Source organism: Bos grunniens, chromosome 1 (assembly GCF_055505025.1).
Source record: "Bos grunniens cultivar Pamir isolate PY7600 chromosome 1, Bosgru_T2T1.0, whole genome shotgun sequence".
NCBI lineage: Eukaryota > Metazoa > Chordata > Mammalia > Artiodactyla > Bovidae > Bos > Bos grunniens.
Genome location: NC_141165.1, coordinates 86,038,676 through 86,066,458, shown reverse-complemented (window position 1 = coordinate 86,066,458; position 27,783 = coordinate 86,038,676). Strand labels below are relative to the sequence as shown.

At 39.8% G+C, this 27,783-nt stretch overlaps 1 protein-coding gene and 1 pseudogene across 4 annotated transcripts in view; one reads left to right on the top strand and one right to left on the bottom strand.

Annotated features, from left to right (window-relative positions):
• Positions 1–27,783, top strand: part of PAK2 (p21 (RAC1) activated kinase 2) — a 99,577-nt gene that overhangs the window by 19,928 nt on the left and 51,866 nt on the right. The gene's annotated exons all lie outside the window — the stretch shown is intronic.
• LOC147379817 (ferritin light chain pseudogene) lies at positions 16,047–23,026 on the bottom strand (annotated as a pseudogene). Its single transcript, XR_015163894.1, has one exon. The product of XR_015163894.1 is annotated as a ferritin light chain pseudogene (transcript).

Sequence of the window (27,783 nt, the reverse complement as noted above, 5' to 3'; positions counted from 1 at the left end):
ATTGGAAACGTTTGTGGGATTGATTGTCCTTGCCTCTACAGTTGGCTAGGGTTCTGGTTGAAACCTCTTCTTAGGTGTGTTGCTGAAGGATAAATACACACAGCTCCTAGCCTGAGTCCCAGTGATTAATTGGCATTCATCTAATAGGGTAGTTCTGGGCTAGGATGGTACGGTCTTACCCTACCTTGATTTCTAGCCTGTGCTTCTTTTAATGGTCTTACTGATTCTAATCTTGTACCCACAACACAACACTTCGCTTGTGTAAATACACCTCTCAGGAAACCGTGTAGGAATCCAGGGTTTTTTTGCCATTTTACAGTTCCACCTGAACTTTATATCCATAGAGACACATAGAAAGTTACTCGTTTTCAGGAACTTGCATGGCAGTCTCCTAAATGTATATAGAAAGATTAGAAGAAATGATAAGGAACTCTAGCTGCCACAGAACTCACCTCTGTTTAGCAAGAAATGAGTTAACAAGAGTGACTAACTTGTTTCTTTGAGGCAAACTTTGGGTCTCCAAATTAAAGGATGGCTAGCAGAGAGGAATTAAAAGACGCTTACTCCTTGAAAGGAAAGTTATGACCAACCTAGATAGCATATTAAAAAGCAGAGACATTACTTTGCCAACAAAGATACATCTGGTCAAGGCTGTGGTTTTTCCAGTGGTCATGTATGGATGTGAGAGTTGGACTGTGAAGAAAGCTGAGTGCCAAAGAATTGATGCTTTTGAACTGTGGTGTTGGAGAAGACTCTTGAGAGTCCCTTGGACTGCAAGGAGGTCTAACCAGTCCATTCTAAAGGAGATCAGTCCTGGGTGTTCATTGGAAGGACTGATGCTGAGGCTGAAACTCCAGTACTTTGGCCACCTGATGCGAATACTCATTGGAAAAGACTCTGATGCTGGGAGGGATTGGGGACAGGAGGAGAAGGGGACGACAGAGGATGAGATGGTTGGATGGCATCACTGACTCGATGGACATGAGTTTGAGTAAACTCCGGGAGTTGGTGATGGACAGGGAGGCCTGGCGTGCTGCAATTCATGGGGTTGCAAAGAGTCGGACACGACTGAGCGACTGAACTGAGCTAAACTGAGCAGAGAGGAGCAAGCTATCTTTATATCTTAACTTTCTCTTATGAAACAAGTATCATGGATGGGTCGTGGATCTTAGTTAAGATTGTGTGACCTTAAAGCTAATGGAAAGCCTTTTAAGACTAAATAAAATTGTTTTCGTGGAAATTTGGGATAGATTACTGCTATCTGATTTGATACTACTTTTTACTATACGAAGCTGGTTTCAGTTTTTGTTTAACTTAGACAACCATGTAAGGAATCAAATAATCAGCCTGCAGTTGACCTTTATTTTTCAGTATAAAGTCTTTGATTGATAAGTTTTTGGTCTGATTATAGGAAAATAGCATCTTGTTCCAGTTTGCATTTTTTTTATATCTAGTTGAACACTTTTCATACACATCCAGTTGTCCTACTTATGATTTTTTTGACTTTACTAGGTGTAAAAGTGGTATGCATTCAGTAGAAACCATACTTTGAATTTTGGGCTAGTAATACAGGGTTCAGTACTCTGGTGGTGCTGGGCAGAGGCAGTGAGTGAGCTGCAGCTCCCAGTCAGCCACGCAGTCACAGGGGTATGACCATACACTTCACAACTATTCTGTACCCTTAAAACCATTCTCTTTTTCACTTTTAAGAAAAATATTCAGTGAACTACAGAAAACATTCAACATTGTTATAAAATAGGCTTTATATTAGGTGAATTTGCCCAGCTTTCAACTGATGTGTTTAGAGCATGTTTAAGGTAGGCTTAGGCTATGATGTTCTTTGATAGATTTAGTTATATTAAATGCATTTTCAACTTAATGATATTTTCAACATACATATCTTAAGTCAAGGATGATCTGTGTTTATTGTCCCTCCCCTCCTTTTTCATTTTGAATTGTTATTGAGGCTTGTGACCAAACTTGAGGAAAGCTAGACTTCTCACTGTTGAACACGCTTTAAACAATGTTTATTTGTTGTTCCTTGCTTTCCCATTCACTACCTCATAGGCAGTTTTGAAACACTTTTTGTCTCACTCTTTTACTTCTTTCATGCTTGGTCATAGTTTCACTTTTCTAGTTTTGTGATTGGGTGAAGGCCCAGGGGAAGAAGAAGAAAAGAGGATCACATTTAGATTACAAAGTTTCCTTAACACACTGCTTCCTCTCTTTACAGAGATCTTCCTCTCTTTTTTTGGTTGGTAAATTCTTCTCATCCTTCAAAAGCCAGTTTTGATTTCTTTGCCTAATTACTAATTACTTTACCTAATCATATAAACAGGAGCTCTGAGTCTTCTTTTCCATCACATTCCACTTACCCCATCAGCTCTTATCTCACTGCAGAGTAGTCCTTTGTTATTCTTTCCCACTGATGGTGAGTTCAAAACTGAGACTAGATCTTAGTTATCTTTATTTCTGACATCTGGCACATTGTAATTCACAAAATAAGTATTTCAGTGACTTAGGCTTGAAACCATGTCATTTTCCTGTTTCTAGTGTGAAGTGTAAAAAAAGTAATAGGTCTTTCTGGGAAGTGTGATTATGGATATTCTGTTTTTCTTTAAATTTTATTCTGGTTTGGGTTCTTTGTAATGACCTTGTACTACTTTTGTTATGAGAATAAAAAACACTTAAAACCAAGCCTCCTGAATTTCCAAGTGTTCCCCATTGCCCAGCATCTGCGACTTTCTGGCCCCACTCAGCAGGCCTATTTCTCCCTACTGGCTGCTGCCCTTCTGTCTCATGAACTAAATTATTCTTATTGTTCCTGTTGCCTAGAATTCCATCTTCTGGGTAAGAATATGATTAGTAGTAAACTGAGAAATAACTTGTAATAGAGATTGAGTAATGACAATTTAGACTAGTGTCCTGCTGTCTTATTTTGAATATATAGTGGTTAAGGTGAGGTGAATAAAGTGAGCTTGGATGAATTTTATCAGTTGTGAATATCAAGATAAATGGAGCATTTAATTATCTTAGCTTTCTAGATTGGGCTTCCCTGGTGGCTCAGATGGTAAAGAATCTGCCTGCAGTGCGGGAGACCTGGGTTTGATCCCTGGGTTGGGAAGATCCCCTGGAGAAGGAAATGGCTACCCACTTGAGTATTCTTGCCTCAAGAATTTCTTGGACTGAGGGGCCTGGTGTGCTACAGTCCATGGGGTTGCAAAGATTACTTTGCTCTGATGCCATCTCAAAAAAACCATTCTTTTTTTCTTTTTTTTTGGTTGTGCTAGATCTTCATTACTGTGTGGGCTTTTCTCAAGTGGAGCTACTCTCTAATTGAGGTGCATGGGCTTCTCATTATGGTGGCTTTTCTTACTGTGGTTCACGGTCTCTAGGGTGCCTGGGCTTCAGTAGTTGTGGTGCCTGGGCTCAGTAGTCGTATGTAGTTCCTGGGTTCTAGAGCACAGGCTTAGTAGTTGTGGCACATGGGGTTAGTTGCTCCTTGGCATGTGGGATCTTCCTGGACCAGGGATCGAACCCATGTCTCCTGCATTGGCAGGCAGATTCTTTACCACTGAGTCACCAAGAAAGCCTCAGATACACCTTTCATTGTTTGATTTTTTTTCGTTCAACAAGTACTCATCTCTGAGACACATGAACTGCACACAGTGCTAGGTATTAGTGATGTCATGGTCAATAAAATACTGACTGGATCCATGCTTGTGGAGTTTATAACCTAGTTAAGGTAGGCAGTTTTATAACAAATCCATTATGATGAATGTTAAGGCAGTGAACTAATGTGCCTGGCGTGGGAGTGCGGAGATATCAGAGAAGGTTTCCTGGGAAAGTGACCTTTAGGCCAATACTTAAAGCAGGTGTTGGACAGGTGGAGGTGATGAATAGAAAGAAGGGTGATGGACTCGATCTCAGTTTGCCCAGGGCTTTCCTGGGTTTAGCACTGAAAATCTTGCGTCCCAGGATAACTCATCAGTTCTAGGGAAACTGGATGACTGAACATAAAATTTCCCAGAAAGGCCATGTGGCTGAGATGGCTGTCAGAGAAACAGAAAGAACAGGCAAAACTTAAAGCCTGTAGAGGGAAAGTCTACAGAGCCTAAAGTCTAAAGTTTCCAGAGTCTGGAAAATTAGAGGCTTGATCATGCATGTACTAGCAGGCTTCCTTTTAAGTATCCTACTGAAAGGCTTTAAAGTAGAGGACTGAAGTTACAAAGTTTATGTATTTTGAAGTGGCTCTCTGTGCAGCGAACAGACTGGGAGAGACTGAGAGTGGATTTGGGACAGTAAATAATGGTTAGGTTATAGCTGCAGTGACTTGGTGTTAAAGCTGTTTTGGGAAGCACAGATAGTTTTGAGAATTAGGTTGTTTCAGTAGTGTTATGAAATCCTAAAGCAAATGATTTTCAAAGATTGTTTTCCTCCAAGAGTGCTGATTTCTTAAAAATGGTAAACCAGACATGTTTTACTCCCATATTTTTCTGTCTCACGGGATAAAAATTTTACTAACAGAATAAATCGAAGCAATTAAGTTTTTAAAACTGCCAACCATCTTTTTTTCCAGATATGAAGAACAGCAGCATAGAATGTAGGACACATGTCTGTGAAGTTTTAGAAGTGATTATTTTCCTGATTACAGCAAAAAGTATAACTTCAAAGTAGTCCTGTTGAAGGTGAAAGTCGCTCAGTTGTGTTTGACTCTTTTTTGTGTGTGTGTGTGTTTGACTGTTTGTGACCCCATGGACTATACAGTTCATGGAATTCTCCAGGCCAGAATATTGGAGTGGGTAGCCTTTCCCTTCTCCAGGGGATCTTTCCAACCCAGGGATCAAACCCAGGTCTCCTGCATTGCAGGCAGATTCTTTACCAGCTAAGCTATAAGGGAAGCCCAAGAATACTGGAGTGGGTAACCTGTCTCTTCTCAAGGGGATCTTCCTGACCTAGGACCCAAACTGGGGTCTCTCCTGCATTGGAGGCGATTTTTTACCAACTGAGCTGTCAGGGAAGCCCCGTTGAAAGGCTGTGTAATTTTTTCCAGTGATGTGTCAGCCCTTCAGATCATATTTTAGAACTCTTACCCTCAAAATACTCCTGGAGACAACCACATAGTCTTTAAAATATCTTCTTCAACAGAGGCAAACCTTCCATCTTTGCCTGTGCCCATTCTTCTGTCCTTCTTGCTTTCTCCATCTGCATTTGCCCCTCTGTGGTTTCTTTCTTTTCCCTTAAATTTTAAAAAATGAGATGTAATTTGTATATGATAAAATCCACTCTTTAAAAGGTGTATGACTCCATGGGTTTTTATTGCTTTTATTTTTTTAGTGATATTCACAAGGTTATACAACCATCGCCACTCTCTAATTTGCATTACTGCAAGGAGAAATCTTACACCCAGTAACAGTCACTGATTTTACCCCAATCTGCACTCTCTTACCCCAGGCAACCACAAATCTATTTTCTGTCTATAAGTTTGTCTATTCTGGATATATAGAAGAATCACATAATGTGTGGTCTTTTGTGACTAGTTTCATTTTATGCACTGAGTTTTCAAGGTTCATCCCTATTACAGCATGTATGTGTACATCATTCCTTTTTGTGGCTGAATATTACTCCCAATTCAGTTCTTTTGAGTATACGTAGGAGTGGAATTGCTGAGTTATATAGTAACTCCATGTTTAACCTTTTGAGGAGCTATCAGATTGTTTTACAAAGCAGCTGCACCATTTTGCAATCCTGCCAGCAGTGTTGGAGGATTCCATTTTCTCTCCATCCTCACTAACTTGCTTTTTCCTTGTCTTTTGATTCTAGCCATCCTAATGTGTGAGACGGTATCTCATTGTGGTTTTAATTTGCATTTCTCTGATCACTAATGATGTTGAGTATTTTTTCATGTGCTTATTGGCCATTAGTATATCTTCAGATCCTTTGAGAAAGCATTCTGTGTTTAGAATTGAGTATTTTAGGTCTGTGGTTCTTAGAAACTTTCCGTAATGGATTAATAACTTTTGTAATATACCATAAAATGAAAGAAAAACAGACAAAATGCAAGCCCCATTTGTTGTTGTTGTTAGAGTCAAGAGCAGATTACTCTGCCAAATTGCTCTACAAGTTTCTAAACACTTGCTCTCAATTTTTGTATTTCATTGAGTAGTGGTAATAAACAGCCAGTCCACCTAATACTCTTCCAGAGGTACTGCTTTAACCTACTAAAAGATATTTGAAAAGTTGTTCAATTTTTTTCGTGTTTGAATTCAAGGCAATTGCTTGATTCTTGTATTTTCTCACTTCCAGATATTGTTATCAATTCTAATTTGCTGTTGAATTAATCCCGCAGAGTGCTGGTTTTGAGGCTTGATGAAGATAAACACTATATACAGATTCTATACAAGCTAGTTATTTTATCAAGATAACCCAGAGAGTACAGTTTTAGCCAAAGATAACAAGGCAAATTGTGTTTGGGACCAAGGTAGCCTTCTGTTCCTCTCTCAGTCTTTCTCATGGGAGGTCCCATCAATGTTGATGATATTGTTCTTGATGAAGGGGTTTCTGCTAGGTGTTCAGAAGCACAGAGAAGCTTACCCTAAAATCTCATACGTGTCCAACTGTGTGACTCTGAAATCCCAACATACTTATTTAACATACTTATTTTATTTGTTTGTAAATAGTCACCTGGCTGTAACTGTAATCCTTATTCTGAGCATAATTTTTTACCTCCTTGCTCACATTTATACAAAAATAAATAGTATTCATGCTCAGCCCCTTTATGATCCTGTAGACATGAACAGTCTGTGAGCATGAGCAGTTCTTTATCTCCTGTCTTAAACAAGGTCTAGAAGGTCTAAGTCCATGCACTGGTCCTGACTTTGAAACCCTACAGTCTAGGAACACTGGTTATGCTATCCAGATTATTTATACTTTCAGTGGTGGAAATTATGAAAAAAAGCGAGTTACTAGAAAATGTTTATAATGGCCTTGAACTAGTGAAGGTGTGTAGAGCATTTATGAATCAAAGTGTAGTTTTAAACATTACTTGTTGCCTCTGTATTAAAGAGCATTATGTTGCACAATGTCTGATACAGAGAAATGTGAAAAGTGTTCCTTGGTAGCCAGGAGTTCATCATCTTGTAGAAAGAAGAGGAGTTAGAAGTCACTTAACTGACAGTCAAGGAAGTATGTAAATATCAAATTAATGAATAGGACTGTATCTGTCACTCTGGGTCCAGTCAGGGGAGAGATGAGAGACAGTAATTTGAATATGGAAAGAATAGTAACAATGGCAGGAGAGTAGAGTAGTGAGGGGTTAGCTGCTGCTGCTGCTGCTGTGTTGCTTCAGAGGGGTTAGCTAGTAAGAAGTAAATAGAACTCCAGAGAACTCAGGAATAACAGAAGTAAGGAGCAGTTGCTACCCCAAGGGCTGATATCTCAGAACCTAGGGAAGAGTCCTCCTTCCCCCAGAAGGGGGAGGTGCAGGCCTTGTTGGGGAGAGCATGGCTTGTGGATCCTTTGGATGACAGAGAAGGTGATGACGTGCTGTACTGGTGGATGTGCTGGACATTGGCTCCCTAGGACACTAGGGCAAGTTGTTTGTTGGAGGTGCTAACTCCACTCCAAAACCTCCCAAGAAGAAAGTGTGAGGAAGCTTCTGGCTGCTATACTGCTGGCCACCTTGCCATGTAGAAGCCTGGTGCTGGAGGAGCTTGTGAAGCAAGGGCACCAGAACCGGGAAGCAAAACAAAACTTTTCTCCTGTAGTGTCTCTCCTGCGCCCTCTGCTGTTTAAGCTTAGCATCATGCCAACCGGTCAAGGAAAAACACTTAAAGATCCCAGACCTGTTTTTGGAGTAGGTGAAAAGGATGAGTTTGGAACTGAAAGACACTATGGCAGTAATCAGCATGGGAATGGTAATAGTGCAGTAGGAGCTCAGAGAAGGAGTAGAGGTTGTATCAAGTTTTGACAGTTAGTGAAAGTCGCTCAGTCGTGTCCGACTCTTTGCGACCCCTTGGTGTAGCCCACCAGGCTCCTCCCTCCATGGAATTCTCCAGGCAAGAGTACTGGAGTGGGTTGCCGTTTCCTTCTCCAGGGGATCTTCCTGACCCAGGGATCCAGGCAGACGCTTTAACCTCTGAGCCACCAAAGGACACTTTGACAGTTAAGGAAGAACAACTATTTGAAAGAGCTCTTAAAACATGAGTATGGTTTGGGGGTTTTTTTGTAATTGAAAATGACTTACTGTTTTTCCTCATTAGAAAAACAGTACATGTTAATTTTATAAAAATTAGAATATGGGCAAGTAGTTTTGCCTATAGTCTATAAATAAAGGAGGGAAAAGCACAGCGTGTTTTTTCTTTGACAGAATATGGCTAGGTGGTGGATATAATAGGAAGGAAAAACTTTCTGTGATGGTGCTTACAGCTGCTTTTGTATTTTTGTTTACAGAAAAGTTGGCTTTAAGATTATAATAATGCAAAATTGTATAAACTAGCATTTTGAGTAACTTTCTATCTTTGGTGTTTATATAAGATTTATTTATGGAACTTCTTTAAGAAGTTTGTCAAATAGACAATTACTGGACATCACATTTGTGCTCTTTGAGTGACCATGAGGAAGAGATTTTCTGTTGTAATCACACTGATGAAATGTATCTTAGAAGTCCATTGTGCTTTTCTCCTCTTTGAGCAAAGGTTTTCATATGAATGTTGCTCTTAGGAATAGAGTTCTAGCAGACTTAATCTGAGAAAACAAATTGAAAACCAAATCTTGCCTTTGTTGACCTTTGAGGGTTAATTGCCCCAGATACTAAAGACTGCAGAATTCTCACGAAAGAGAAGGACTTTATTTCTTTTTAATTTAACTTTTATTTTATATTGGGGTATAGTTGTTTTACAATGTTGTGTTAGTTTCAGGTGTACAGCAGAATGACTCAGTTACATATATACATTCGGAAAGGTAAAGATTTTATAATACCATATCACTATTTATTGGCATTTATACTTTAAAAGTTAGTAATTCTAGAGAGTGAAAGCAAAGTTCTTCTGTGTTAACCAACAACTGGCTCATGAATGCTTAGAATATATAATGTTAGGCATGTTTTCAGAGGACTGTGCTATACTGCTAAATTCGGACTAGTGCCTATTGACTTGTTAGTCTTTTAACTGACTTGATACAAAAGTAAATTGTTTGTGTTCCTGTTTTTGATAAAATTAAAATATTAGTGTAAGTTTAGTGTAAGTTTAGTTTTTATACCTTTTAGATAAAACATTTGACTTAGACATTTCTGACTTAAGAAATTTCTGACCACTCATCCTCTGACTGTGTATGAACAGTTTAGAACTGTCTAATTTGAACTTGTTGTAGTGATGAAAATGTTCTTCTTTCTGTGCTGCCTAGTATGGCTAGTGTGACTGAGAGACAATTTTATTTTTATTTCATTTAAATTCATTTATATTTAAATAGCCATATATGGCTAGTATGGCCCACCCATATTGGATAGCAAAGCTTACAGCCCAGTGTGTTGATAAGGAAAAAAGTTCTAAAGATAAATAATTTGAAGATGACTTTAAAAGCAAATTCCTATTCAGGTGAAAGCAAGGAGAAGCAGGACTTAGCAGACCCTAGCAAAGCATAGTTTTGGGCAGGATACTGACCTCAGTCTGAGGATTATCCTTTAATTTATTGAACCAGAGTGGGGAAATAAGGCATGTCACTTGTAGACTTTAGACTGTTATGAGCCCATATGCACCCTCAATCTGTCTTATTTTGATGGTTGCTTGCTAAGATAGTGGAACTTAAAGATGGTAGCAGCCTAGATTTATAAATCACCTTAAGGAGAAGGATGAACTTCCTCAAGCTTGGTGTCCACTAGAAGTAAATTTTTGTTGTGTTAAACCATTGAGATTTGGGAAATGTTTGTTACCAGTGCATAGGCTGGCCCAGCCTAATAAAGGGTTGTTTTCAGTCTTTTGCAGTTATGACAATGCTGTCTATAAGTTTGTGATAGCTTTTCTTCCAAGGAGCAAGCATCTTTTAATTTCATGGCTAGAGTCAATGTCCACAGTGATTTTGGAGCCCAAGAAAATAGTCTGTCACTGTTTCCATTGTTTCCCCATCTATTTGCCATGAAGTGATGGGACCAGATGCCATGATCTTCATTTTTGGAATGTTGAATTTTCAGCCAGCTTTTTCACTCTGCTCTTTCACCTTCATCAAAAAGCTCTCTAGTTTCCTCTTTGCTTTCTGCCATTAGGATGGTATCTTAGGCATGTCTGAGGTTATTGATATTTCTCCCAGCAGTCTTGATTCCAGCTTGTAATTCATCCAGCCTGGCATTTCACATGATGTACTCTGCATAGAAGTTAAATAAGCGGGAGTGACAGTGTACAGCTATCCCAATTTGGAACCAGTTCATTGTTCCATGTCCAGTTTTAACTGTTGCTTCTTGGCCTGCATACAGGTTTCTCAGGAGGCAGGTAAGGTGGTCTGGTATTCCCATCCCTTTAAAAATCCTCCACAGTTTGTTGTGATCCACAACAAAGGCTTTAGCATAGTCAGTGAAGCAGAAGTAGATGTTTTTCTGAAATTCCCTTGCTTTTTCTTTGATCCAGCAGATGTTAGCAATTTGATCTCTGGTTACTCTGCCTTTTCTAAATCTAGCTTGTACATCTGAAGTTTTCAGTTCACGTACTGTTGAAGCTTACCTAGAAGGATTTTGAGCATTACCTGGCTAGCATGTGAAATGAGTGCAGTTTTCCAATAGTTTGAACATTTTTTGACATTGCCCGTCTTTGGGATTAGAATGAAAACTGATCTTTTCCAGTCCTGTGACCACTGCTGAGTTTATTGAGTGCAGCACTTTAACAGCATCATCTTCTAAGATTCGAAATAGCTCGGCTGGAATTCCATCACCTGCACTAGCTTTGCTCTAATAATGCTTCCTAAGTCCCTCTTGACTTCACACTCCAGGATGTCAGACTAGGTAAGTGACCACACCATCATGGTTATCCAGGTCATTAAGACCTTTTTTGTGTAATTCTGTGTATTCTTGCCATCTCTTCTTAATCTCTTCTGCTTTTGTTAGGTCCTTGCCATTTCTGTCCTTTTTTTTGCCTGTGTTTGCATGAAATGTTCCCTTGGTATTTTTCAGTTTTCTTCCAGAGATCTCTAGTCTTTCGCATTCTATTGTTTTCCTCTACTTGTTTACATTTTCTTTACATTAGGAAACGTGGGAAAAGGGGAGTGAAGCACACAGGGAGTGGCAGCCAGAATGACAGTGTAACTGGCTACTCAATTCCATTGTATTGTCCCTGAGGAAGTTATATAAAAATCATTCACAGGATCATCCAACAGGATGAGGAACAGGATCTAAGTCGATGGGATCTCTCTGTTGCCACCACCATTGGTCATGGGTTCACTCCACAGCTGACTCCCTTGCACTACCAGGTTGCACATATGAGGGTGCTGTGCTATCCCATGGCATTGCGCAGCTCAGAATGAAGAGGGGTGTTGTTATGTTGTACCTGCATGAAAAAGTTGGCCGCACCTAGTATAGAACTGGTTGTTGGGATAAGACACCTTGTAAGGCTAAAGAAAAAGATTTAAAAAGATGCATAAGTGGTATGGTATCTGGTAGAAGATCCCCCACCTTTTTTTTTTTTTTTTAATCGAGACCTTTCATTTCGTGGAGAGTCTTTCCACATCGTTATTCTTCAGGAATGTCTTTGCTATGCTATTGCTCTTCGATGTAGATTTTAGGATTAACTGCCCAGTTTTCCACATAACTCTTCTGGGACTTTGATTAGGATTGCTTTGAATCTGTAGATTAATTTGAAGAAATGTGGCATTTGTTCATTATTGACTCTTTAAATTTATGTCCATTAGTATCTCACAATGTATTTAGGTCTTCATGTCTTTAGTACATTTTTCCTCTATGTAAAGATTCTAGGCCCACAGTTCCCAACCTGTGCAAGGCATCCTGGAGTACCATACTGAGCTTAAAGGCACTGTGGGATATTTTAAATTTTAGAGGGAAACAGTGATGGATGTCTGTTGGACACAATGTGAACATCCAGTTCTAGGAAGTCCCACAGTTTTCAACATTAGGTTGTGATACATTTGGTCATACTTGTTAGAGCATGTATCAAATTTCACCTCTTTTTGAAGCTAAATAATACTCTCCCTGCACCACCTTTTGTTTATCCTAGTCCTGCAGATTTTTCATTCTCATTCAATTCTTAGTATTTTCTGATTGCCATTGTATCTATTTTTAACCCTAAGTCTTTAAGAGGTGTTTTAAATTTTCAAACTCATGAAGTTTTCTTCTAGTTATCTTTTTGTTATTCATTTCAAACTTAATTGATTTTGGTTAAGAGTATATAGTGATTCCAATCTTTTGAAGATTTTCTGTCTCTCATAATGTATTTATTTTAACCTTATTCTTGAAAGATAGTTTTGTTTTGTTGGCATCTTTTCCTCTCAACATATTGAGAATATTGAAGATATCCCAATGTCCTCTTGCTTTCGTTGTTAGTATCAAAAAGTAAGCTGAAAGTCCAACTGCCACTTCTGTGAGGTTTATCCTTTTTTCTCCTCTGACCAATATTAAGAACTTTTTGATCTTAATTTCACTATGATGTCTTAACTTTGATGTGCATAGATTACATTTTATCCTGCTTTTGATTCATTAGGTTTCTTAAACTTACAGATTTGTGTCCTTCATCTGCTCTAGAAAGTTCTCAGCTCTAATTTATCTGGTGAGTGAGTTCCTCATTCATTCTGTCATCTTCTGGAACTTGAAGTAGATGTATCTTAGGTTATCTAGCCTACTCCTTTTACTTGTACATTTTCTCTCTCTTTGTCTCTCTGTACTGCAGTCTAGGAACTTCACATGTATCTTCCACTTCACTAACTCTCTTCTGCTGAGTCCACCCTGCTCTTTACTTCAAATGGTAAGTTTTAATTTTTACTGAAAGTTCTGTATGGTTGTTTTTCATATTTGCTTTTTTTCCCCCCTGCTTTTATATTTGAGTTTCTTACACATATTCTGTGTCAGATTATTTCACATCTGTTTCACCAGTGTGTTTTGGTTAGTTCTCAGTCATGGTGTGTTGTTTGTGTTCTGAATTTTCCTATGAGCTGCTCCTTTTCCTTAGAATTTGATTTTTGGGTATTTTTTGAGACCTGTGTTGAACTTGTTTCCTCCCAAAGAGGCTTTGTATTTATATGTGATTCTGTCATTCACCAGGGAGTGCTGCCAACATGGCCACATTCAATTAAACCTGTTTGGAATTTGGGGGGACCTCATAAGTCTCATCTGCCTGCGACGCAGGAGACGCGGGTTCGATTTCTGGGTCGGGAAGATCCCTTGAAGAAGGAAATGGCAATCCACTCCAGTATTCTTGCCTGGAAAATCCCATGGACAGAGGAGCCTGGCAGGCTTCAATCCACGGGGTCTCAAGAGTTGGATACGACTTGGCGACTAAACCAGCACTGCCATAGGGCTCGTGGATTTCAGACCACAAACGTGCATTTTGTTGTTAGGATTTCTTTAGGGATTCCCCATTGCCTTGCACTCTTGTTGTTATCACTGTGCTCTGGATACCTGAGATTTCCTTGTTCCCTTCTGTGCAGAGGGATTTACTACATATTGATTTAATTTCATATAGATGACAGCTTTTAGGTCCTAGCCTTATGTGGAAGGGACTCCAGTTTTGGCAAGCTCTGGGTTTTATCACCTGTTCCCTGTGACAGCCATCAAAGTAGAACTTTAGTCAGAATTCCACGGAGAATAACAGATAACAGGTTTGATAAATGGCTTACTCTCTTGTTCCTGGTTTCACCACGCTTTGCACTGTATGGGAATATCCCTTTCATCTTAACTAGCTTATCCATGCATATTTAAAGATTTGTTATGTTATCTAACCCTGTATTTATTAGAGTTCGAGGCAAAGTTTCTTTTTATTTTTCCTTTATTCTGTATCAGTGCCCCAGTTATTCTCTACAGCCCTTCCTCTCTTGTCTCTTTTTCCTTTTTGGCTTTGCCACACATGGGCCTGATGTTGCGACCATTGCCACCAAATGAAAACACTCCTTTCTGATTTATGAACTCTTCTCTCACGGCCTGTGTTGTTGTCCTCTTAAGGTGATTTGGGATATTTTCATTAATGCTTTTGCTCTTAAAGATATTTGAGGCTTTTTTGAAGGGGAACAGGGTAGAAAGGCCAGTGATGTTGGGACTCTCAGAGCTTATTGAGAGGTCGTTAGAAATCTTATCAAGTAGTGTTGTATTACTACATTCACAAGGCACTAAAAAATTAAGGTTTGTTTGGTATTTATAGAAAATGTAAGTAAAAGTATAAAGCACAATTGTGCTTTGAAAGTCATGTTTTCCAGTAGTGTATATTTTGCAGTTGGAGTACCATAGATGATCTGAGTAAATTATAATAAATTTGGTAATTTCTACTAGTTGGACTGACTGGTTCCAGACACCACTCCTTTTTTCGTTTCTGTTGTGTATTAGGCTTCCCCTCATCTTCTTCAGTAGACAATTGAGGAATTGTTTATCTTTGAGTTGTGTCACAATTAAACAATGATCCTGTTAGAAGAGTACAGTGTGTTTTGGGCATGTTTTTTGTTTCGCCTACTTGTTTTTCACTGAAAAGTAGCAGAAAGTGAAAGGATTTGGAGAGAGGCATTATTTATCTTTTTGCCCTTTTTAAAAAATACATATTTCTGAGTAATGGTGGAGTAAAACATAGGTAAATCATTATTTTATAATGAAATGTTTTTATTTTGTTGATTCTCCTAAAATATAATACATAAAGAACCTTATCACATCATCATTTGATGCTTTTTAGGCATTTGACTCTGTTAGTAGAAGAAATAAACAAAAAAATACACTGCTTTATGGAAAAGGACTAAAGACTAAAGCCATGAATTGGTTGTTAGGGGAAAAGTATACATCTTTCCAAAGATATTTTTGTTAATATAGGATAGTTGATATATCATCTAGTGTAGTGCTGTTTCATACAAGAACTAGTAAGTTCGGGAAAAACAATATTTCATCTGGGGACAGAGTGTAGTAATACAAATCAGTAAACATTATTATATGATACATGGGAGGATCTGTATTAAAGGAAATAGAATAGTAGTAATAGCAGTAGCGGCAGCAGCAATAGTAGTAGTATAATCCCTTCCTTTTTCAATTTAATTTTTATTTTATATTAGAATATAGTTGATTTACAGTGTATTAATTTCAGGTGTGTAACAAAGTGTTTCAGTTATACATGTGTATATATATCCACTCTTTCGGAGAAGGCAATGGCACCCCACTCCAGTACTCTTGCCTGGAAAATCCCATGGATGGAGGAGCCTGGTAGGCTGCAGTCCATGGGGTCGCTAAGAGTCAGACACGACTGAGCGACTTTGCTTTCACTTTTCACTTTCATGCATTGGAGAAGGAAATGGCAACCCACTCCAGTGTTCTTGCCTGGAAAATCCCAGGGACGGGGGGGCCTGGTGGCTGCCGTCTATGGGATCACACAGCGTCGGACATGACTGAAGTGACTTAGCATAGCATAGCATATCCACTCTTTTTCAGGTTCTTTTCCCATATAGGTTATTACAGAATACTGAGTAGAGTTTTCTGTTGGTTATGTATTTTTATATAGTAGTGTGTATATGTTAATCCCAAACTCCTAATATATCCTTCTTCCCCACCTTTCCCCATTGGTAACCACAAGTTTGTTTTCTGTGTGTGTTAAGTCTGTTACTGTTTCATAAATAAGTACATTTGTATCATCTTTAGATTCCATATACAAGTGATAATGATATTTGTCTTTGTTTTACTTCACTTAGTATAATAATCTCTAGGTCCATCTCTGTTGCTGCAAGTGGCATTATTTTATCTTTTTATGATTAATATTCCTTTGTATATATGTATCACATCTTCTTTATCTGTTTATCTGTCGATGGACAGTTAGGTTGCTTCCATGTCTTGACTATTGTAAACAGCTCTGCAATGAACACTGGGGTTGCACGTATCCTTTCAAACCTAGGTTTTCTCTATGCCCAGGAGTGGGATTACTGGATCATATGGTAGTTTTATTTTTAGTTTTTTAAGGAACCTTCACACTGTTTTCCATAGTGGCTGTACCAATTTATATTCCCACCAACAGTATAGGAGGGTTCCCCTTTCTCCACATGCTTTCCAGCATTTATTGATGATGGCCATTTTGAGTGGTGTGAAGAGATATCTCATTGTAGTTTTGATTTGCATTTCTCTAATAATTAGCAGTGTTGAGCATCTTTTCCTGTGCCTCTTGACAATCTGTTTATCTTCTTTGGAGAAATATGTATTTATTGACTAGATCTTCTGCTCTCCTGTTTCTTTTTTGGCCACACAGCTTGCAGGATCTTAGTTCCCCTACCAAGAATTGAATCTGAGCCCTCTGCAGTGGAAGCAGAGAGTCCTAACCGTTGTACCGTCAGGAAATTCTCCTATTCGTTTTTTAAAAATATTTTTTATTGATTTATTTTTGGCCATGCTGGGTCTTCATTGCTGCATGGGGTTTTCCGTAGTTGCGACGAGTTGGGGCTACTCTCTAGTTGCAGTGCACAAGCGTCTCCCTGAGGTGGCTTATCCTCTTGCAGAGCATGGGCTCCAGGGTATGAGGGCCTCAGTAGTTGTGGCACATGGGCTCAGTATTTGCAGCTCCCAGACTCTAGAGCTCAGCAGTTGTGGCATACAGACTTAGTTGCCTCTTTGGCATGTGGGCTCTTCCTGAATTAGAAATCAAACCCGTGTCTCCTGCATTGGCAGGTAGATTCTTTACCATTGAGCCACTAGGGAAGGCCCCCTGTCCATTTTTTGATTGGGTTGTTTGTTTTTTGATATTGAGCTCATGGGCTGTTTGTAAATTTTGGAGATTAATCCCTTGTCAGTTGCATCATTTTTGCAAATGTTTTTTACCATCTGTAGGTTGTCTTTTCATTTTGTTTATGGTTTCTTTTGCTATGCAAAAGCTTTTAAATTTAATTAGAACCCTATTTGTTTATTTTTGCTTTTATTCTCATTACTCTGGAAGGTGGGATCCAAAAAGATATTGTCTCAGTTTATGTCAAAGAGTGTTCTGCCTATTTTTTCCTCTAAGAGTCTTGTAGTATCTGGTCTTACATTTAGCTCTTTAATGCATTTTTATATTGGGTGTTAGAGACTGTTCTGATTTCATTGTTTCACATGTAGCTGTTCAGTTTCCCCAGCACCACTGATGGAGGACACTGTATAATCTTTTGCTTTTGAATTGCTTGAAGTCTTGGGTAGGAACACATTTAAAATAATAATTAATGATGCACAGTTGTAATTCATTGCCAAAGAGTGTTCCAATATGTTAATGTAATTAAGAAAAAACATGAGATAAAGAGTTGTTAGTAAGCTTGAATTCTGGTCTTAGTTCTGATAATAATTAAATTTGTGTGACTTTAGGTAAACTGCTTACATTTTGGTGAGTCAGATTCTTCACAAAATAAGGAAATGGATCAAATGAATTCCAGTCCAACTTTAATACTCTCTGGATTTATTTTCCTGTGTAACTTGTTTTAAGAGGATGTGAGGGATCTTTCTGAACAGGGACAAACAAGCATGACCTTACATGGGAAATAATTTTTACTGAGCATTTGGATGGGTAAGAGAAAAGGATAAAGAAGACTTAAGAATAGAGAAATGTATACTCAAAGATGATTTAGGGCAAGAAAGCCTTGATATATTTGGGAAACATGAAGCATAAGATTTATGTGCATTCATATGAGATCAGATTGATTGGGTAGTAAATGGCCTTACATGGCAGAGTTTAGTAACTGCTGAAGAAGATAAAGTCAGGAAGAGTGTTATCATGTGTTATTTTTAGTCAACCAATTCTAACTTGCTGGGGTCTAGCCCTGGCTGATCCAGGGTATTCGAAGGAGAGACGGAGTCGGCGAGGATCAGGAAACAACTGCTTAATTAAACGTTAATTAAGGATATAAAGAGTAATAGAATAAGGATAGCTCAGTAGGAAAATTCAGTGAAGAAAAGAGGCTGAATAAAATTCCAAAGCAGGGAATTTACGTCACCTACGAAGGCCGCAGGCGTCCTCCCGTTCTCCCAAAGGAGAGGAGACACTAAGGCCTCCCCGGTCAGATCTTAGAAGCCCAGGCAAAATTAGTAGGCTTGACGAGCTTCCCCGCCTCAGAGGAAAAATTCAGCCAGAAGGTGAAAGAAAGAACGACATGGGGAGACCAAGTTTTGGTGAACAAGGCCCGCACTTTATTTTCCAAAGTAGTTTTTATACCTTAAGTTATGCATAGAGGATAATGGGGGAAAGGGTAGAGTCATGCAAGGACAGCAGTTCCTGATCCTAATCAAAGCCAGGCTTTCAAACTTATCATATGCAAAAGTTTAGGTGATTTACGTCATCTTCTGGCCAGGAGGCCTGTTAACATTTTAAGACCCTTTCTTCAGAAAACTTATTTTTCTCTAAAGGTGATTAGTCAGGCGCCACCCTCCAAAAGCATTAAAGTTGCATTCCTATAGGGCAAAGGTGTGGTGGGCTACAACAAGAAAAAGAATTAAAGGTACTACTTACACCAATTATATTAATCAATACACTGCCAGGGACACAGCAGATAAGGGATATGGAGACTTAGCAGCAAACATTGGCCCAACAAGTAAAAAACCCTTCACCAATACAATTTCTAATCAGTCTTTTAACTACTCAAAGGAATCTGTGTTTAGACAGTTTAGAACATCTCCTGCCTCTCACAGTTGGGAAGCTCTGAACAATCACATGTGGCCGGAGAAACCTATTCAGGCAGGCTAGAGGATTTCCAAAGGAGTTTGTAGGTTGAAACACTGTCAAACCCAGGAATTATTAACTGGAGCTGTAAGCTAACTCTTTTTTCAGAGAGAGGTAGTGGGGGACAGCCCCCCGTAAAGTCAGAGGTGTAGGTGAAAGCACAAAGCAGAAAGTAGGCAGACTCTGGTTTTGGGGGTAAATGCTCGAGAATTTCCAGGGGGACTCCTGAGGCTCGATCCCGCCTTTGCGAATGCCGAGCCTCCTTCCTCATGACCTTTGCCACGGGCGGAGCTCGCTCCCAGCACTAACTTCTTTCTCTAAACAAAAACTGAATGTAAAGGAACTCTGGGAAGCTAGTTAGGGCTTCTTCTAACTGCTTCCTCTGAACAGCAGCTGAAGACAAGAGATTCTTTAGAGAGATCCTGAGATGACGTGATCAAGTCCTCAGCCAGGCTAGTGTCAGAGTGAGTCATCAGTGTTTTATCAAGAGTTATGCTTTTGTTTACTACTATCTAATCACTTATGAGGCATACTACTTAGAATTATCAACATTGGATTTGTCATCTTGAATAATTTTATTAGGGACTTATGTGACTCAAAATTTAGATTTTGTTTAAGCATGTGTTGCCTAACAGGGTGCATCATGTTAATTGGGGTTTCCTTGCAACATAGCTCTTTTAACTTTCTAATGTAAATAAAGAAGAAAGTTCTGAAACAGACAACAGCTCCTCTTTAGTTTTTTTTTTTCCCTCTTTAGTTTTATTGAATCAAATTTGTACAGAAAATGTTAAAAATTACTCATGAAATATTAAAAATAGAGCAGTAAATAAAGTTTTTTTTTTTTTAATAACCAAAGTATAAGGGCTGTGTTCTGAAATGTGCCTTGTTAACATTGTTGGCTTTAGGGCTTCTCTTGGCAGCTCAGCTGGTAAAGCATCTGCCTGCAATGTGGGAGACCTGGGTTTGATCCCTGGGTTGGGAAGATCCCCTGGAAAAGGGAACTGCTATCCACTCCAGTATTCTGACCTCGAGAATTATAGTCCATAGGGTCACAAAGAGTCTGACACGACTGAGTGACTTTAACTTTCTGTGTTTTTTTTGCTGCAAAAAGCTTTATTGTTTCCATTTGGTCCAAGGCTTGAGAGAGGGCTCCAGGGTGTTAAAAAGCTGCCTCGTGGCTGCAGAGAGGGGCTTCAGGCAGCCCTGATGTTAGGTGGGTTCTTCAAAGGCCACTGGTCTCCAGAAGCTCCTAGTCATGCTTGAGGGTGAGCCTTTCGAAGAGATACTCGCCCAACCCAGCCTGGGGACCAGCCAGCCTGTGGAGGTTGGTCAGGTGGTCACCCATCTTCTTGATGAGTTTCACTTCCTCATCTAGGAAACGGTTCTCCAGGAAGTCACAGATGTGGGGGTCTCCGAGGGCAGAAGCCAGGCCATGCAGATCCAACAGGGCTTGATTCAGGTTCTTCTCTACGAGAAGGGTGGCTTCCATAGCGTCCTGGGTTTTACCCCACTCATATTGAGATGGCTTCTGCATGTCCAGGAAGAGGGCGCGGCCGCCACGCTGGTTTTGCAGTTTCAAGAGATGCTCTGCGCCCTTGCGCCTCTTCTTGGCCAATTCGCGAAAAAAGTGACCCACACCCTCCAGGGCCACACTGTCGCGGTCGAAATAGCCCAGAGAGAGGTAGGTGTAGGAGGCCCGCAGTTGCATGTTAACCAGGCGGTTGACTGCGGCCTCCACCTCGGCAGAATAATTCTGACGAATCTGGGAGCTCATGATTGCTCGGTAATAATGAGTTAAAAAATGGTGGCTGGTCCTGGTGATCACGGACAGCTGAGTAGCTGACTCCAGAGGTTGCGACTGGAAAAAAGGTTGGAGGGTGGTCGGAGGCTGGAGCAAGGGGCGCCCCTGGGTCTGTTCCGTCCAAGCACTGTTGAAGCAAGAGACAGATCCGCGGGGCTGCCGAGCGCACTTCCTGACTTTAACTTTGGTGGTGGTGGTTTTCGTATAAATGACAATTAGGCTTTCTGGGTTTTGTCAATCAATGTCTTTCTGAGTTTTGTTACCAAAAAACAGTATAGTAATTACCTCTGCATATGTATAGGTTTTTAACTGTATTCAATATTTGATTAGGCTTTTGTGCCCCAGCTTGAAAGTCTAGCCATTGATTACCTTATTGATGTCAAAAATTTATTCTGTAGAATACAAGAGGAAATAAATATGGGTCTTCTGCTGCCTCAATAGCAGTTAGAAAAAAATGGGGAATCTGAGCTTAAAGTATGGAACAGGGATACACACTGAAGCATCAGTTCTCAAAGAGTAGTCTGTGGTACCCTTGGGCTCTGTGAGTCAAAACTTTTTTTTCATAATAATACTAAAGTATTCTTTGCCTTTTTATACAGTGTTGACATTTGTGTTGATGATGTAAAAGCAGTGGTGGGTAAAACACAGTTCATTCATTTAAAGTATCTTGTTTAGCAAAATGGGAAGTATGCATAAGGTTCTTATGAAGTGTGAAATGGTTGTCTTACCGCTTATGTTGCTGAGCCCTTTTTCCTGGACCACCATTTTTATTTGGAAGAATGACAGACCCACTGAACAACTCTGGTTGTTCAGACTTAGATATTTGGCAGAAATTTTCTTGAAAATGAATAATGTGACAGAATATAAAGCAAGAGAGTTCCAGAAAACATCTACTTCTGCTTTATTGACTATACCAAAGCCTTTGACTGTGGGGATCACGACAAACTATGGAAAATTCTTAAATAAGAGATAGGAATACCAGTCCACCTTATCTGCCTCCTGAGAAATCTGTATGCAAGTCAAGAAGCAACAGTTAGAACTGGACATGGAACAGCAGACTGGTTCCAAATCAGGAAAGGAGTATGTCAAGGCTGTATGTTGTCACCCTGTTTATTTAACTTCTATGGAGAGTACATTATGAGAAACGCTGGGCTGGAGGAAGCACAAGCTGGAATCAAGATTGCCGGGAGAAATATCAATAACCTCAGATATGCAGATGACACCACCCTTATGGCAGAAAGTGAAGAGGAACTAAAAAGCCTCATGATGGACGTGAAAGAGGAGAGTAAAAGAGCTGGCTTAAAGTTCAGCATTCAAAAAACGAAGATATGGCATCCAGTCCCATCACTTTATGGCAAACAGATGGGAAAACAATGGAAACAGTGAGAGACTTTCTTTTCTTGTACTCCGCAATCACTGCAGATGGTGACTGCAGCCGTGAAATTGAAAGACGCTTGCTCTTTGGAAGAAAAGCTATGACAAACCTAGATAGCATATTAAAAAGCAGAGACATTACTTTGCTGACAAAGGTCCATCTAGTCAAAGCTATGGTTTTTCCAGTAGTCATGTATGGATGTGAAAGTTGGACTATAAAGAAAGCTGAGCATCAAAGAATGGATGCTTTTGAACTGTGGTGTTGGAGAAGACTCTTTGAGAGTCCTTTGGACTGCAAGGAGATCTAACCAGTCAAACCTAAAGGAAATGAGTGCTAAATATTCATTGGAAGACTGGTGCTGAAGCTGAAGTTTCAGTACTTTGGCCATCTGATGCAAAGAACTGACTCATTGGAAAAGACCCTGATGCTGGGAAAGATTGAAGGCAGGAGGAGAAGGGGACGACAGAGCATCAGATGGTTGGATGGCATCACCAACTTGATGGACATGAATTTGAACAAGCTCCAGGAGTTGGTGATGGACAGGGAAGCCTGGCATGTTGTAGTCCATGGGGTCACAAAGAATTGGACATGACTGAGCAACTGAACTGAACTGATAAAACTTAAATTTTCAAATGAAAGTTAGAATTTTAGAAAGCTTGTATTTGCTTTCTTGAGTTTGAGAATTTCCCAACACCTAGACTTTTCTGGTGAGATCAGTGGTGATATTAATGAATGTGATTTTATTTTTATTATATAATCAAATGTGTTAACATTGGAATATCTTAATAATTGAGCCAGTATTTTCCAAATAATCAATTCATGACATTACAAAACGGATAAAAGATCCATTCCGGGACTTCTCTGGTGGTCCAGTGTCTAAAACTTCATGCTCCCAATGCAGAGGGTCTGGATTTGATCCTTGGTCAGGGAACTAGATCCTACATGCAGCAACTAAAGATCCTGTACGCCACAACTGAGACCCACTGCAGCCAAATAAATATTAGAAAAGAAAAAAAAGATCCGTTCAAAGAAAAACCAATGGGTTTAATGTAAACAGGGTACAAAAAATTTATTCCTGTGATTTCAGAGTCCATAGCCAACCTTAAGAAGGTCGAGTTTGGTGTAGTATCAAGAATGTTTACAGTTATCTGAAAACTATTAAAATGCTCCCTTTCCAGTTGCATATCTGTGTAATACCAGATTTTCTTTATATATTCCAACTGAAACACAACACAACAAATTGAATGCAGAAGGAAATATGAGAATCCAGTGTCTCTACTAAGCCACACATTTGAAAGATTTGCAGAAATGGTAGCTAATGCCACTTTCTCTATATATTTTCTTTTGGAAAATGTTATTTTTCATGAAAATGTTATTTAAATGAAATAAGTATTTAAATAACTTATTTTATTTTCTCATTTGAATATAGACAGCTCTAGCTCACATAAACAAAAATTGAGATTTGCAGTAATTTTTAAGTTTGTGAAGGGATCTGCCAACAAAGGTTTGTTTAGTTAAGGCTGTGGTTTTTCCAGTAGTCATGTATGGATGCGAGAATTGGACTGTGAAGAAGGCTGAGCACCAAAGAATTGATGCTTTTGAGCTGTGGTGTTGGAGAAGACTCTTGAGAGTCCTTTGGACTGCAAGGAGATCCAACCAGTCCATTCTAAAGGAGATCAGCCCTGGGTGTTCTTTGGAGGGAATGATGCTGAAGCTGAAACTCCAGTACTCTGGCCACCTCGTGTGAAGAGTTGACTCATTGGAAAAGACTCTGATGCTGGGAGGGATTGGGGGCAGGAGGAGAAGGGGACGACAGAGGATGAGATGGCTGGATGGCATCACTGACTTGATGGACGTGAGTTTGAGTGAACTCCAGGAGTTGGTGATGGACAGGGAGGCCTGGCGTGCTGTGATTCATGGGGTCTCAAAGAGTCGGACACGACTGAGCGACTGAACTGAACTGAACTGAAGGGATCTTGAGACCAAAATATTTGAGAACTGCTACGTTGAAGAAACAGAGTGGCTTTTAATATTCATGTGTTGAAAACAGATGTCGGTAAAAGATGTAACCTAACTTAAATATGTATGTGCTGCTCATTCCCAGTAGATTATGAACTCTTGGAGAAGAATTTAAGTCCTCTTTTCTTCAACTTCTTGCGTAGACGCCTATAAATAATATCACAATAGGAATAGCATTAATACTTAATGTTCGTCAGTCTTTCAGTCGTGTCTGACTCTTTGCGACCCCATAGACTGCAGCACGCCAGGCTTCCCTGTCCTTCACTATTTCCTGGTATTTGCTCAGACTCATGTTCATTGAGTTGATGATGCCATCCAACCAACTTATCCCCTGTTGCTCCTTCTCCTCGTGTCCTCAGTCTGGCCCAGCATCAGGCTTTTTTCCAAGAAGCTGGCTCATTGCATCAGGTAGCCTGTATTGGAACTTCAGCATCACTCCTTCCAGTGACTGTTCAGGATTGATTTCCTTTAGGATTGACTAGTTTGATCTCCGGAGAAGGCAATGGCACCCCACTCCAGTACTCTTGCCTGGAAAATTCCATGGATGGAGGAGCCTGGTGGGCTGCAGTCCATGGGGTTGCTAAGAGTCGGACACGACTGAGCGACTTCACTTTCACTTTTCACTTTCCTGCATTGGAGAGGGAGATGGCAACCCACTCCACTGTTCTTGCCTGGAGAATCCCAGGGACGGTGGAGCCTGGTGGGCTGCCGTCTATGGGGTCTCACAGAGTCGGACACGATTTAAGTGACTTAGCAGTAGCAGTAGTAGTTTGATCTCCTTGCAGTCCAAGGGACTCTTGAGAGTCTTCTTCAGTACCACAGTTTGAAAGCATCAATTCTTTGGTGCTCAGCCTTCTCAGATGGTAAAAGCATCTGCCTGCAATGTGGGAGACCCAGGTTCATTACCTGGGTTGGGAACATCCCTGGAGAAGGAAATGGCAACCCACTCCAGTACTCTTGCCTGGAAAATTCCATGGATGGAGGAGCTTGGTAGGCTATAGTCCATGGGATCGCAACGACTGAGCGACTTAACTTTGTACCTTTTGTACAGCCTTCTTTATGGTCCAGCTCATGTCCGTACATGACAACTGGAAAAACCATAGCTTTGACTATACGGAAAGGCAGAGTGATGTCTGCTTTATAATACGCTGTCTAGATTTGTCATAACTTTTCTTCCAAGGAGCAGCCGTCTTTCAATTTCATGGCTGTAGTCACCATCTGCAGTGATTTTGGAGCCCAAGAAAATAAAGTCTGCTGCTATTTCCATTTTTTCCCCATCTATTTGCCATGAAGTGATGGGACTGGAACCATGATCTTTGTTTTTTGAATGCTGAGTTTTAAGCCAACTTATTTACTCTCCTCTTTCACCTTCATCAAGAGATTCTTTTAATTCCTCTTCGCTTTCACCCTGCAGATGACATGGTGCTGTCATCTGCCTCACTAGCTGAGGTTATTGTTATTTCTCCTGGCATCTTGATTCCAGCTTGTGATTCATCCAGCCCAGCATTTCACATGATGTACTCTGCATAGAAGTTAAATAAGCAGTGTGACAGTGTACCACCTTGGCATACTCCTTTCCCAATTTTGAACCAGTCCATTGTTCCATGTCTGGTTCTGACTGTTGCTTCTTAGTCTGCATACAGGTTCTCATGAGGGAGGTAAGGTGATCTGGTATTCCCATCTTTTTAAGAATTTTCCACAGTTTGTTGTGATCCACACAGTCAAAGGCTTTAGTGTAGTCAGTGAAGCAGAAGTAGATGTTTTTCTGAAATTCTCTTGCTTTTTCTGTGATCTAGTGGATTGGCAATTTGATCTCTGATTCCTCAGCCTTTTCTAAATCCAGCTTGTACATCTGGAAGTTCTTCATTCACATACTGTTGAAGCCTAGCTGGAAGGATTTTTAGCATTACTTTGCTAGCATGTAAAATGAACAGTTATGCAGTAGTTTGAATATTCTTTGGCATTACCCTTCTTTGGGATTGGAATGAAAACTGACCTTTTCCAGTCCTGTGGCCACTGCTGAGTTTGGCAAATTTGCTAGCATGTTGAATGCAGCACTTTGACAGCATTATCTTCTAAGATTTGAAATAGCTCAGCTGGAATTCCATCACTTCCACTAGCTCTGTTCATAGAGATGCTTCCTAAGGCCCACTTGACTTCACACTCTATGATGTCTGGCTCTAGGTTAGTGATCACACCATTGTGGTTATCTGGGTCATTAAGTCCTTTTTTGTACAGTTTTTCTGTGTATTCTTGGCACGTCTTAATTTCTGCTAATTCTGTTAGGTCCTTGCCGTTTCTGTCCTTTAGTGTGCCAGTCTTTGCATGAACTGTTCCTTTGGTATCTCTGATTTCCTTGAAGAGATCTCATCTTTGCCGTTCTGTTGTTTTTCCATGTTTCTTTGCATTGATCACTTAACAAGGCTTTCTTATCTCTCCTTGCTATTCTTTGGAACTCTGCATAATCCTTATCAGGTAGATAATTCCTTTTTAAAATTGAGATATAATTCACATATCTGAAATTACCACTTTAAAGTGTGCAATTCAGTGGTTTTAACATATTCATAAAGTTGTTTGACCATTACTAATGTCTGATCCCAGAATATTTTCATTCCCCACAAAGTCACATCCCATTCCCCTCACACCCTAGCATCCACTAATATACTCTCTACCTCTGTGGATTTCCCTGTTCTGAACATTACATATAAATGGAATCATATAATTTATGATCTTTTGTGTCTGGCTTTTTTCATTTATGTTTTCAGGGTTTATTTCATGTTGTAGCATATATCGGTTTCCCTGGTAGCTCAGTTGGTAAAGAATCCACCTGCAATGCAGGAGACCCTGGTTTGATTCCTGGATCAGGAAGATCCCTTGGAGAAGGGATAGGCCACCCACTCCGGTATTCTTGGGCTTCCCTGGTGGCTCAGATGGTAAAGAATCCACCTGCAATGTGGGAGACCTAGTTTTGATCCCTGGTTTGGGAAGATCCCTTGGAAGAGGGCATGGCAACCCACTCCAGTATTCTTGCCTGGAGGATCCCCATGGACAGAGGAGCCTGGTGGGCTACAGTCCATGGGATCTCAAGGAGTTGGATACGACTGAGTGACTAAGCACACACACACACAGCATGTGTCAGTACTTGATTCCTTTTTGTGGCCAAACAGTATTCCTTTGTTTGTAATATAGGTAAGATATATTTTGTCTTTCTGTTCATCTATTAATATTTTTCTTTGCTCTTTTGGCTTTTACAATTAATGCTGCTGTGAACATTCACATGTGCATTTTTGTGCAGACATATGTTTTCAGTTCTCTCAGGCATATACTGGAAGTGGAATTGCTAGGTCATATGGTAGGTTAGTCTATATTTGACTTTTTGAGGAACTTATTTATTCCTTTTTTAATAGGGTTCTTATTCTGGAATAATTTTAGATTTACAGAGAGATTACAAAGATAGTAAATTTCCTGTATAACTATCACTCATCTTCCTTTGATATTAATGTTGCGTAGACATAAAATGTATTTCAAAGCAAAGATGCCAACACTGATACATTACTAAGTAAATTCTAGATTTTACTTGAACTTCACCAGTTTTTTCACTAATGTCTTTTTTTTTTTTTTAATTCCAGGATATCACAGTGTCGTGTCTCCTTAGATTCCTCTGTTCTAGGACAGTTTCTCTGTCTGTTTTTCATGTCCTTGACAGTTTTGAGAAGTATTGATTAGGAATTTTGTAGTGTATCCCTTAA